The 12,176-nt window shown below is 38.8% G+C and overlaps 1 long non-coding RNA gene across 1 annotated transcript; it reads right to left on the reverse strand.

Annotated features, from left to right (window-relative positions):
- Positions 1 to 4,071: 4,071 nt before the first annotated feature.
- Positions 4,072 to 8,120, reverse strand: LOC104910934. Its single transcript, XR_002114862.1, has 3 exons — positions 8,039 to 8,120; positions 6,319 to 6,445; positions 4,072 to 5,431 (listed from the first exon to the last, which is right to left on the reverse strand). It is a non-coding gene; the product is annotated as an uncharacterized LOC104910934 (long non-coding RNA).
- Between the last annotated feature and the right edge of the window lie 4,056 nt (positions 8,121 to 12,176).

Below are 12,176 nucleotides of genomic sequence, written 5' to 3' on the forward strand. Positions count from 1 at the left end.
AAACTCCTATCTATTGCACATCAAAAAGTGAGGAAATGGTTGGAAGCTGTAGGAAGGGATATTCCACTTAGCAAAGGGAAAAAACTCTTCACCATGACAAGAATTCCTCAAACACTGCAAAAGCTTTTCCCAGGAGGGATTTCTCTCTCATGCAATCTCCATTTTGGAAAGTCAGAATTTAACGGGATGATACCTCCAACAACCTGAACAGCTTTCAAGTCTGCATGCAGGGCAGGACCAGGTGAACTCCAAAGGGCCCTTCAAGCCTAAATTTACCAGGGCTTCATGACACTATGCTGGGTTACCGATCATTTAAATTTAAAACTAAGGTCATTCTTACCTGTATATGTAACTCTTAAAATTCTTAAAAAAAAAAAACACACACAAAAACTAGCTTTACATATTGGATCCAGCATGAATGGCCAAAGAAGATAATGCAGATAACTAAAAGCTATGCTTTTGAGCTTAATCTACATTCACATTTGCTTGCAATGTCATCTATCACAGATGAGTTTTATGGCTCATATGAAAGCTCTTGCACTCATCACACTGCCTTGCAATAAATGAAAAAAATATTTATTATCAAATAAATGTACTTCAGGTCTTCAAGGCAAAATTAATGAAAAATATATGTTTCGTTTGTAATGAATAGCTTAATCAGCCTATAAAATCACTTTAAAAGTTATTTATGTGTCAGAGGGAAAATTACTTGCCAACTCCTGTTGTCTGTAATCTTAATTGGGACTAGAGATGAAGAAGCACTTTATTAAAGATCTCACCATACAGAAAATTAAAGTTTAGCCTCGTATTTGACATGTAAAGGCTGGACTGATGAGCCTAGTTTAAGCACTAGTGAATTATAGATGCATTGAATGCTGTAGCTGGAGTTACTTCTTCATTTAGAACCCTGATGTAAACATTCTGTTCTCAGATAGTTTTGTTTCTGAATTCTACTGGCACTTGCTGTGCCCATGACAAGAACAAGTTTTAGAAGCCAACATCACTCCATACTTCCCAGGGGGAAAAAAAAAATCTTCACATTTTATTTCTTAGTAAATGAACTACTACATTTTCTTGCTGGCCTGATTACTTTTCTGCTCTCCTTCACTGCATGCTTAGAGTGATGGATACCAAAGGAAAAGCCCAACAGACCAAAATCTTGTGTTTATACATAGGGAAGTAAGAACCCAATCCATCTCCTTTATATCCTTATTTTATTATGTCCAGGGAACACTGAAAGCTGTAAGAGGGAGGAAACACTCTAAGAACTTTTGTTCTGTACAGCATCAGGGAACAGGGTGGTCACGAAGCTCCCTGAGCTGTGAGAAGGTCTGGCTCACATTTCTCGTGGTTGTCCTGCGACGTGAAGGAGGGAATCTCTCTCTCCATGTGAAAAAAAGGGACTCTCAAGAAGACATATTTCTTCTGCTCAATTCCTTTTCTTCTTGCCAGCTTGTGGCACTCTGAAGAGGTGAGAGGCAGCTGTGACTTGCAAATCCGTTTTGGATATTTAAGATGGATGCTCATCTTGAGTATTTTGGAAACTAGAATTCTGTCTCATTCTGCTTTGAATCATGACTCTGTAGGCCTCTACCAGGTTGTTTGATGACACACAAATTATTTGCATCTGATTCAAATCAAGCCCTGAAAAGGAATCCCCCACTGTTGACAACACGATCTCCTTTCTCTGTTTCCCCTGGCCCTTTCCCTCCTCCTCCAGATCAGGTCTTTTGGGATGAACACGTTTCTTTATGGGCTGGTTGGCTCAGGTAGTAGGTAAAAACACATCTGACATAAACCGTGAAGCTAGCTAAAAGCTGGATTGATCTACTGAATCAAGATTTCAAAGACATTGAACCCAAACCTAATTTCAGACAGCTTCTAAATACAACCAAACCCTCTGCTGCAGACAAGTGTTTGCCAACAATTGCAGAATGATGGCAAAAGAAGGTCAGTCCTCAACACTGCACTGCTTACCTTGGTGCAAAACCCATTTTTGGCCTTTCTTTTATCAACTTTGCATTATCTCAGTTAAACATAAGATTTCCAAGTCAGGAGAACGGGACCTGATGCCAAACTTTAAATGTCACTGTGGCAGCAGCTGCAGCATAATATGAAAATCACCAACAGTGGTAGAAGAAATGGCAGGGAAAAACATTTTCCTCTCCAAGGGCACTCATACTTTCATTCAATGTCCCCAAACACCCTACATTTTCCACTCCTTTATGTTCTTAACACCACATCCTGAAAACATGGTGGGGGTCTTAGTGCTTTTTCTTTATTACTTCTTGTGTAGCTTTCAGCATAGGATTTGAGGGGCTCACACACATGCACATATCCGTCCTAAAGCTGGCATCCCAGGCAGTTTTGCTTAAAACAGGCAAGCTTCCTGCTATCATAATTCTCACACCCAGCCGAGCTAAAGTTGGCACTTGGCTGGAAGAGAATTGGTCACAGTGATGAGTTACACACAGCCAGAGAGAAAAAGAAAACATCAATAATGCTAAAATAAAGACAGAACCTGTTACTAGAATGCTTTTTGGGATGACTCTGAGGCAATTGTGCCTCTCAGGCAGCTCCTGCTATTTCACTTCTGCCTGCAGCCATTCTCACCAGGATAAAAACACGCTCCATCATGTCACAGGCACAGCTCTTCCCCAGCAAATTATTTATACTCATGCATAGAGTGAGACTGTGTCAAGAGAACAATGTCTGTTTCCACTGAAATACACTTCTGTCAGTGTTAGTGCTGTCAGAGATGCTGGGTAAGTGACATGATGTGCAGAGATCTCAATAGCTGGCATTTTAGCCACAATTTCTGAATCTAATCCTAGACTAACTAAAATACCTATGAGGGTTTAAGTGTGCATAGGTCAAGAGAAATAAGATAGGAATGAAAATATATGTAGATGCACACAACATAGCTTTTTTGGAGGGTTAAATTAACCATGCAAAACAAATATAAAGCAACACGCAACAACTCCTTGAATAAACATAATATCCTTATTTTAAGTCTTCTGAAAGTCTTTTAAATCACTAATTAGAAGTCAGAACACAAAAACTTGACTAAAAATTTACGTTCATTACTTCCACCCTTTCTTTCTTTAATAACTTGTCATCCCTTTAATGAAAATATTGACTTTATAAATGCATAAATTTGCTATAGAAACAATTGGTGTTTGGACAACACGTTGCCTCATTTTTTTATTTTTTAAGTCACCACTGTCATCTAGAAGATATTTAAGAAAGAAAAAAAGAGATTAACGATGGTGAGGACAGTGTGGCACTTTTTTGACATATTTATAGACTTCCTTGCTGATAGATTCACATCCTCCACTGTGGTTAATGTAATTGATGTTGGGTTTACAATGCAGGATAAGCAACAGGGACTCGTAAAAGCAATCTGGCTATGAAGCACAGTTTTGTTATCTTTTTTCTCTTTATTTTCATGCTTGCAGTTTCCACTCTGAAGGAAGAAATGCACCGTAGTAATACATAAACCTTAACATGTTAGCAACTGTTCAGGATGCTGCAAAGCAAATCTGAAAAGCAGAAAACTCAGCACTGATCACAAAACCCTTCATGAGAAGTACCTTTCTGCAGTTCAGATGACAACAGCCCATTTATACAGAGGATGGATTGCCCCATCTGCTATCCTTGTGCTTACAATAGCAGTGTAAAACATAGATCATGTCATACACTCAGGTTTTCAGTGGTAGCTTGAATTAATTTGTTAGGGAGCAGGTTAAAAAAAAAAAAATCACATGTGGGCAACAAATTAATATGGAGACTTCAAAATAACTTAAGCATATCAAGACCGAGAGAGCTGCTGGTCTCTCCTGTAAATTAAGTTTCTTTCTCAGTGTTACATCCATCCACCTCCCCCAAAATTAGCAGCAGCACAGTCAAACTTTGCCAAGTGATGAAGGAGGAGGAAGAGAAGACAAATTTGGATGCTTATATCTAATGTGGTGAACAACATTTCAGTTTGATGTCTACAGTTGTTCACTTCAATGCAAAACTAATGAGAAATATCAGAAAGCCTTTTCTAATTGTGTGTGTGTGTGTGTGTGTGTGTGTGTGTGTGTGTGTGTGTGTGTGTGTGTGTGTGTGTGTGTATTTGCAGGTGCTTGCACCATTCAAAAGCCTATTTTTGACAAGGAAAAGATTCCTGCTTTCATTTTCTACCTTCAGAAATAACTTGCTCTAGTATGAATAAATGACATGTTTTCCAGGAGCTGAAATACCTGTGCTGCATAGTGCTCCACTGTTGACTTTGTGCTGGTCTGACACTTGACCATCTGACCCATCTCTGAATGGAGGTCCTGCTTTCTGCATGCTATCAGTGGTTAGCTACAAAAGCAAGACCCTTACACCACATATTAGGATGATGAAGTCACCTGCAGGAACAGTAATAAACAAAAGCGATGTGCAAATGCAGAGCATAATTTAGAGAGAAAAATAATAGTTGTGGGATTGTGAAAAGGTCAGGAAGTAGTTTAGGTTTAAGGTTTAGTGAGACCCCACTCACATTCCACAAAAGGTTAAAATCTGTATTATTTCCTGGAACTGAAAGGTAATATCTGTCAGTTACCTGCCTGCAAAGCAGGGCTTACAAAGTACTACATAAACCAGCTGAGACGTCTTTCTAAATGTCACGCTGAAACTGCATGGCAGCAGCAAAATTAAGGGTACAATCGGTGGAATTAGATGCTGTGTCTGGTTAACAGCTGTTTGCACAATGCTCTGCTGATTTAAAAGCATCTGTTCTTCTGCAGCCCATTCTCTACTACTGTATGAGAAATCAAGTCTCCTTTCTATACACCGTTGGCGGCCCTCATTTCTGTTGCTTACTTCAGTATTGCTTTCTGAACTAATGGAGAAAAGACATTGAAGTTCTGGTGATGTGCTCTGAAAGACAGATACAAAGCAACTCCCGTTTTTCACTTAATCATTAGAGTCTAATACATCTTTGCATCTAAATAAACTACTTGCATGATAAACAGACGTCTGTGTGACATTCTTAGCCCTCAGTTAGCTAATATCCTTCTGTGGTATTTCAAATGCTGAATCTTCTACTGCATATTAGAGAGACCCAACTGGTGTAATAGATCTATTAAAAATGAATTTTAAGAATATTCACTCTCTAAATAAAGGGAGGAAAAAAAAAATGAGAAGGAAAGCTCTTTGTTTTCAAAAGAATATGCAAGTGCTCTCAGGTCACTGTGCATATTTTTGTTCTTTCAGTACTCTTTTCATTGCTGTATCTCTTGGAATTGCCCAATAGCTCAGCATTACACTTTTGTTCGATTGTGTAGCTCTATCTGACAGCTCCAGGTTAATGTGGAGGGCTTCAGCATAGGATTCGGGCCCCAGCTCACAGCATGCACATCCTGAGCCCTTTAGGTCTTGTTCTGATGGCTAAAACCACCTGGAAAAAGACATGAATTAACAGGAAACTGAATAGAGCTGCAGTGATGAACTTGAACACAATTCTCAGAGGAAATATAGCTCTCTGTACAGTGTCTGCATTTCAAATCTTTGACTTCAAAACTTTAATTAACTTTGATAGGAGCTAAATGGTTAAATCCCTACATGCTGCAGTTAGAGCATATGAAAAGACAGCTGCTCCAGTTTTCTGGAGTGAACAAACCCCATGGCTGTTACTTTTCTTCTGAGCAGCTCCTGATAGCAGTGACAACACCCACTGCAAACTGCACGTGCTGCAGACTCATTTTTCCATGATTTCGAGATCACTGACACTCAAGTCAGGACATATCACAGAGGAAAAAATGGACAATAGGCATTAGCAATAACTGAAGTATTTTTCTGCCAATTATTCAGGAGATATACTAAAATGAATAAACATTTTTTCCAGTAGAGAGACAGATAAAGATAACATAATTTATAATGAGTTAATTGTTACTTATAGCAATTTATAAATTATAAATAACAGTAAGGTATAGAGTTGTTCCTTTCTCATTGCATATGTTGAAGTGTTAGGACTTTCCCCATTGGCATTTGAAAGGCTGCCCTCCAGTGGGGAAGGTGTTGGGTAGGTAAGAGGAGAGCAGGAAATCTCTACGATCCATAACAGTGCTCAAATAGCATATTTTGTAAAGAAGGAAAAAAAAAAAAGATACGAGCATCATTTTGTCCCTCACGTCAAGCAGTTTGCAACTGATTATCTGATTCTCCGCTATACAAATCTCCATGTCTAGTCCTTTTAATTTTAAAACTTGCCTGTTTTCCTTCATTTTCATCTCAGCGCTACCCCGTGTTCTCCAAGTTCAAGTAAATTTGTTGTCTATATGTTACCATTGAGATGAAGTCCAGAGCCTGGAACTGCCTTCCTTCATATGCCTTCCTGCATAAGAAAGGGCAACAAGGTCTTGTTCACATGAAGGCTGAACATCCGCATGTTCCACTGGTTGAATGCTACTCCCTTAAAATATAAAAACAAGTTGTTGTAAGTAGGCAGAGTAAATATCAGAACACTAGACCAGGCCTCTGAATTAGTGCAGAAGTTTTCATCTCTGAACCTGGCATGCACTGAGAAAAAAAAAAAAAGCACGCAGCGGTCAATGACAATAATTACGTTTAACTAGAGAATAAGAAGTCTCCTCACTGCTTTGATTAACTTATTCCAAATATCCTTTTGCCTCAGTTCTCTTTTAGGCCTCCTACAAATTATTTTTTTTCCACGACATCCTCTTACGTTTCTCTTTTCCTTCTCCTCCCTGACCCTATTGTCTCATCCTACTGCTCTTCCTTTCAAGTCAGCAGCTCAGTCTCTCTCAAATGCTTAGACCAGCTCAGCCTATCACACTTAAAAGTCTATGAATTGTAAGGGGCCAAAAAGAGATCTTTCCAACCTTTGTCTGATTCCAGTAACATAAGACACCTTTAAAGTCTTGCAAATAATTTATCTCACTCATTCTCTTTCTAAAACAAAGATATATGGAAAATGTCAGGTTAATTCTAGGTCCTTACAGATTATGAAGGAGGTTGTCTCATATACAGAAAATTGTTGCTATAAAACAAAAGCATCTCCCTCTCAAAGTAGACACATAACGTTTCTAAGCAAGAAACTTGCTATCTACTTGTTTCTCACCATGCTTGTAAGCACCACACTGCCATGTGTTGTATGTTCATTCCAGAGCATAATGTGAATACCAATAGAGTCTCTGATTTATCAGAAATCAAACTAAAGTTTCTAAAAATGAATCAGTATTTAATTAACAAGGTCACAGAATGGCTCGGATTGGAAGGGACCTCAAGGATCATGAATCTCCAACCCCCCTGCCACATGCAGGGCCACCAACATCCCATTTAATGCTAGAACAGGTAACCTAGTGCCCCATCCAACCCTGGCCCTGAACATCTCCAGGGACAAACCATTTCATTTAACATAAGCAGGAATTTAAGATGAATTCCATGTAACCATGGTCTACCATGATCTAGTATTAGATAAAGAGGATGGCAACCCTGCCTGTAGCAGGGGGATTGAAGCTTGATGTTCATTGAGGTCCCTCCCAACCCAAGCAAGGTACCCCATATCCTTCCCATTGTTCGTACTCAACTACTTTTACAATTTTAAACAATGTAACAAGTTAGCCCTTTATTCAATAGGGTTCAATGTCTGTACAGCCAACACTGTGCTTTGCATGAGCACACTTTCCCATCATTATGTTTTTGGATATCATCATACCATGTACACATACATTTTAAAGACACTCATGTTTTGCTATTCGTGGATAACATAAGAAACACCTGTACTGTTTTTAATGGAAAAACAGACTGCTTGACACAGTGGTCTGTTTACACAAATAGCACTCTAAAGTCTTATATCCTAGGTGGGAATCTGGATGTTCAGTTTAGGTTATTAGAGCTTCCTGGGTTGAATTCCAGGACAGATGCTGTTAAAGATTTTATGTACATGTAATCAGTGAATATACAGATGTTATAATTAAGAAATATATAGGAAAGTTAGGCTAAACAGGTTATCACACTAAAGAAGAATGGATGAAAAGCTTACCCTTGTTCTGGAGTCACTGAGAAGACTCCAAAAGAAGCAATCTCCAAAAGAGATCCTTCCCCAGTGGTAGTCAGCTCTTAAATGGGGTCTAGGAGAGGTGGAGACAGGCTCCCACCCCTTTCAATAGGGCAGGAGAATTGTCTTCACCTGTGCTCCAAGAGCTGACTCATTGCTCACCTCAGGTGGTCAATCAGAGGTTCAGAACGTGATTCAGCAGTTCCCATACATATCCCATACATTTGTTGTCTCAGATTACTTTGAGAATGTAGACTTGGAAAAAACATCAAACCATCAGATAAACCATGACCTTTAGGGCTGCAGAACATTGAAAATCAGAGCTAGAACCAGAGATACACATACCCACAACGAGAGACATGCTAGGGTTGTAGAGAAGTGAGAGAATGGGGCGTGGGGAAGGAAGAGACGGATGTGAGCTTCCCTCAGAGGAGCCCATAAAGCTATGCAAAATACACCTGGTACTTCTCTGAGGAATAATTTAATTCTGTAAGGTATGACCGATCATGATCAAACATATCAAAAGTAGTCCATTGTGTTTTGGGACAGTTTTCCTTATCTGTGCTATTTTCTGCTTCTATGAATCATTTCTCGATTGCCATCATTTAAGTTCAGATGTTATGACACTGTTGAGGTTAGTCTGCACATCCCCTGCTCTTTCCCTGCTTGGTTTACAATGAAGCGTGGTCTCCAAACACAATAGCTGCATTCATTTTGCATGACACTAAGTCAGGACGTATCTCAAAAGGAGGCACCCAACTGCCAGTGTAAATTCACTTCGTAAGCTCAGCCTAAAGATCACCCAAAATACAGTCCCTGAATTATTCTGAGAGCTAAGCCATGACGACAGTGGCACAGTTGTCTGTACTCTCAGCTTTAACAGCAGCTTGTAGCAAAGCTTCAGGGAGTGCATAAGGCAGTTTCACACTGGACCTCAAGAATGGACCACTCAGAGTCTCCCATTGGAGACAGACTTGCCTGTGACAGCAGCGTACCTTGCTGACAACACCTACATCCAAGTACACATGTTAGGGGACACGGCAGGGAGAGTTATGTGCCACTGTTAATATACTACCCAGTTTTAGATGAAATAAGCAACATTTTTGCATGGGAAAATAAGGAATAATACTTGATCAAGTATTACCAGCCCTCTAATTCAAGAGAAATTCCCATAGGAGTTCTTGCTTACAGAGGATATGAATAGTTTCTATATTCCTTAGCTGAATTAACTGCAGCCTCTTATTCTCACTATGTTATGTACCACAGCTGATTTTGACAGCTACATTCGGACAAGTTCAAAACAAAGAATATGATTTTATAATTCAGGCCAGGATGAGCAGAAACTACAGCTGAGCTTAGGAAATGGGAAGAATTTACTAGGTGATGTAAATGTGCATTATTTCCTTTGATTAACTTCTTGAATAGCTGAGAGAGTATTCAGGGATCTGAATATATGCACAAAATACAGTGAGTTTTTTTACAAGTACTGACTCCTTAATAGACCATAATAACTCAATAATAAGACCTTAAATGTGGGATTAAGAAACTTTTCCTTTCCTCATTAATGAATATAAGTTTCCTTAAACAAGCAAACGAAAAAGTTATATAGGAAATAAAAATCTGTAGTAATATAGTAGCTGACAAATAAACGTACATCCTTTGGTTTTAAAAGAAAGGAAAATTGCTTGGAGACATTTATTTTTCTCTTGTACTGTACTATTTACTATTTACATTTAACATATGATTGATTTGACAGTATACTAACAGAACATTCTCTGAGATACTTTTCTTAGAATTGTCCTCTCAGTACATAGCACTAAAGTTTAATAAAGTTACTAAAGGTGAGGTAAAATATCTAGTGAAATTCAACCAAAATATGTTCTGGCGTTTACAATCATTCTTCTGTTGGATTCAATTAAATTGCTTGCATAATACTGACAAGTGTTCTGTTTGGAAAATCATCTTTCTCCCTAAGAGGAAACCTTTATTTAGTTCTAATTGATACTAAGCAATACAGAAGATTTGGTAGAGTACACATTCTTATTTCATGTTTTTGACAACAGGTACAGGAGTATTATCTAAAAACGAAGGAACTCCCATGGAAAAATGCTATATAAAAGTCTGCTCTGTGGTTCTTTAAAAGTTCTGATGCTTAAAAGTTGTGATGTTTTGCAGGCAATAGTTTGTGAAAATAAGGTATGCTGGAAAGATAGTCAATAATAGCTCTCTCTTCCTTCACATTTCATTTTCCTCCCTGCAGTGAGTCAGGTAAATGTAACCTTGACAAATTCCCAGGTGTCCTTACAGCTTTGCTTGCCCTGCTAGTGCTGCTGGCCCAACCAGAAATTGAGCATTGCAAAATGTCTGCTAGGTGCATCTGGAAATTGTATAGACTGTGTCTCCACTGCTGAGCGTGTACCCTCCAATAAGGCACTGTAGTCCTTTTGTTAACAATTGTACTATAGAAATACAGATGCCTTTATGCACAGAGGAAGGCAGTGATAAATAACAGATGTAGCACTTGTTTTCTGATCTATAATCAAGATGGTCTGTTATGATAATTGCCACAGATTCTCTCCCAAAATATTTTGCATTCAGTCCCCACTATGAAAGATTCTGAAGTGCTGACTGGTTAAAACTTCATTAGTAACGCTGCATGAATGCTATGTAAACCAAGACCAGCTCTGTTCTCCTAAAGTGCCATTCTGTCAACCAGAAATGACAACTTCTAGGTCTTATATCTGCCAAAAAGCATATAATTTGTTATATTACAAAGGGGGAACTGCATAAATAACCACTCAGCCTATGCACACTCTAACAGCACAATTTCCTCCTTACTGCCAAATGCAGTGCATGGCAAAATCCCATTCTTTCCCCATTCCTTTGTTCAATTACCATGAAAGAGATATTCCTTTCCATTGCTTGAAAATATTCCTGGTATTATAGATGAGACTGTAATTAACAAGACTACAAGAAAGGAGAGAAAAAATAGGAATTAATTAATGATATATACAGACACTATGGATTAGAGCTGCTCAATCTGGCACACTAGAACAATAGCAGACAGACAATATCTGCTTTCTTCTGCTTTCATTAAAAACATTTTTAATTAAAAGACACCAGCTGAGTGGAGGGAAAGGCTTCTCTTTTATTCCCTCCCCAGTAACCTGCAATTTCTGCTTTTCTTCTCCCTACTCAGAACAATGCTGAAATGTTTGCTGAGAAATACAATTGGAAGCGATGGGAGAAAGCACTCCAAATTCCCTGTTTCGACATTTCAATATGTTTCAGTGTGACATCCAACCCCCAGCTCTGCTGTCCCCATGTCCCCATGTGCAGCTGATCTTACCAGTGTGCTGAGCGCAGCATCATGCCAGCTGAGCTCTCCTTTCATTTGGAAAGAGACGTGCTGGGACAGCAACCAATTTAAAATGCCTCTTTCTGACTACAAAAGATGATGAAGGATAAAAGAAAGAAGCAGAGTGTGCCTAAAAACACCTTGAAAAGTGACACCTGAGCTGCTACCAATATACATGTGTACTGTGAAATGACAGCATGAATGACTTACTTCACAGATCTTCTGTGGATAAAGAGACATGGAAAGAAAAATAAAATGGGTTCTTCAGCTATGCAGACATGGTTTTATGATTTTTGGTTATCGATATTCCACATCATAGCATCTCGTAGTGCAGTGGGATTTAGAGAGTTAGTGCTCCAGTTCCATGGATCGTAGATAGTTCCAGGTACCTGGTTCTCAGAAGAGAAGAACTACACGCTACGTACCCCAGAGGACTTTGTAGTATTTGAGTTTCCATTTTCTGTTCAGAGGGAAAAGATAAAAAGCTGTTTGCAGATTACTTGATCCCCTTTTGATTGTCTGGCTCATCTCTGTTGCTGGTGCCATCTCAACTTGGCATTAGGGTAAGGCCTTCAGCTTTCAGACTCTCATTTTATTTGATTTATTAACTTCAATTCAAATTATATTGTATTATATTGTATTATAGTGTTATCTTGCATTCTGATATTTTATTTAGTAATCAGTTTGTTTCTCCTCAGATCATTGCTGCTCTTTTTTTTTAGGCCCATCTCCCTACCCTTTTCCCCTTTTTCCCTTTTGCTGGGG

Source organism: Meleagris gallopavo, chromosome 5, assembly GCF_000146605.3.
Source record: "Meleagris gallopavo isolate NT-WF06-2002-E0010 breed Aviagen turkey brand Nicholas breeding stock chromosome 5, Turkey_5.1, whole genome shotgun sequence".
In the NCBI taxonomy this organism is placed as follows: domain Eukaryota; kingdom Metazoa; phylum Chordata; class Aves; order Galliformes; family Phasianidae; genus Meleagris; species Meleagris gallopavo.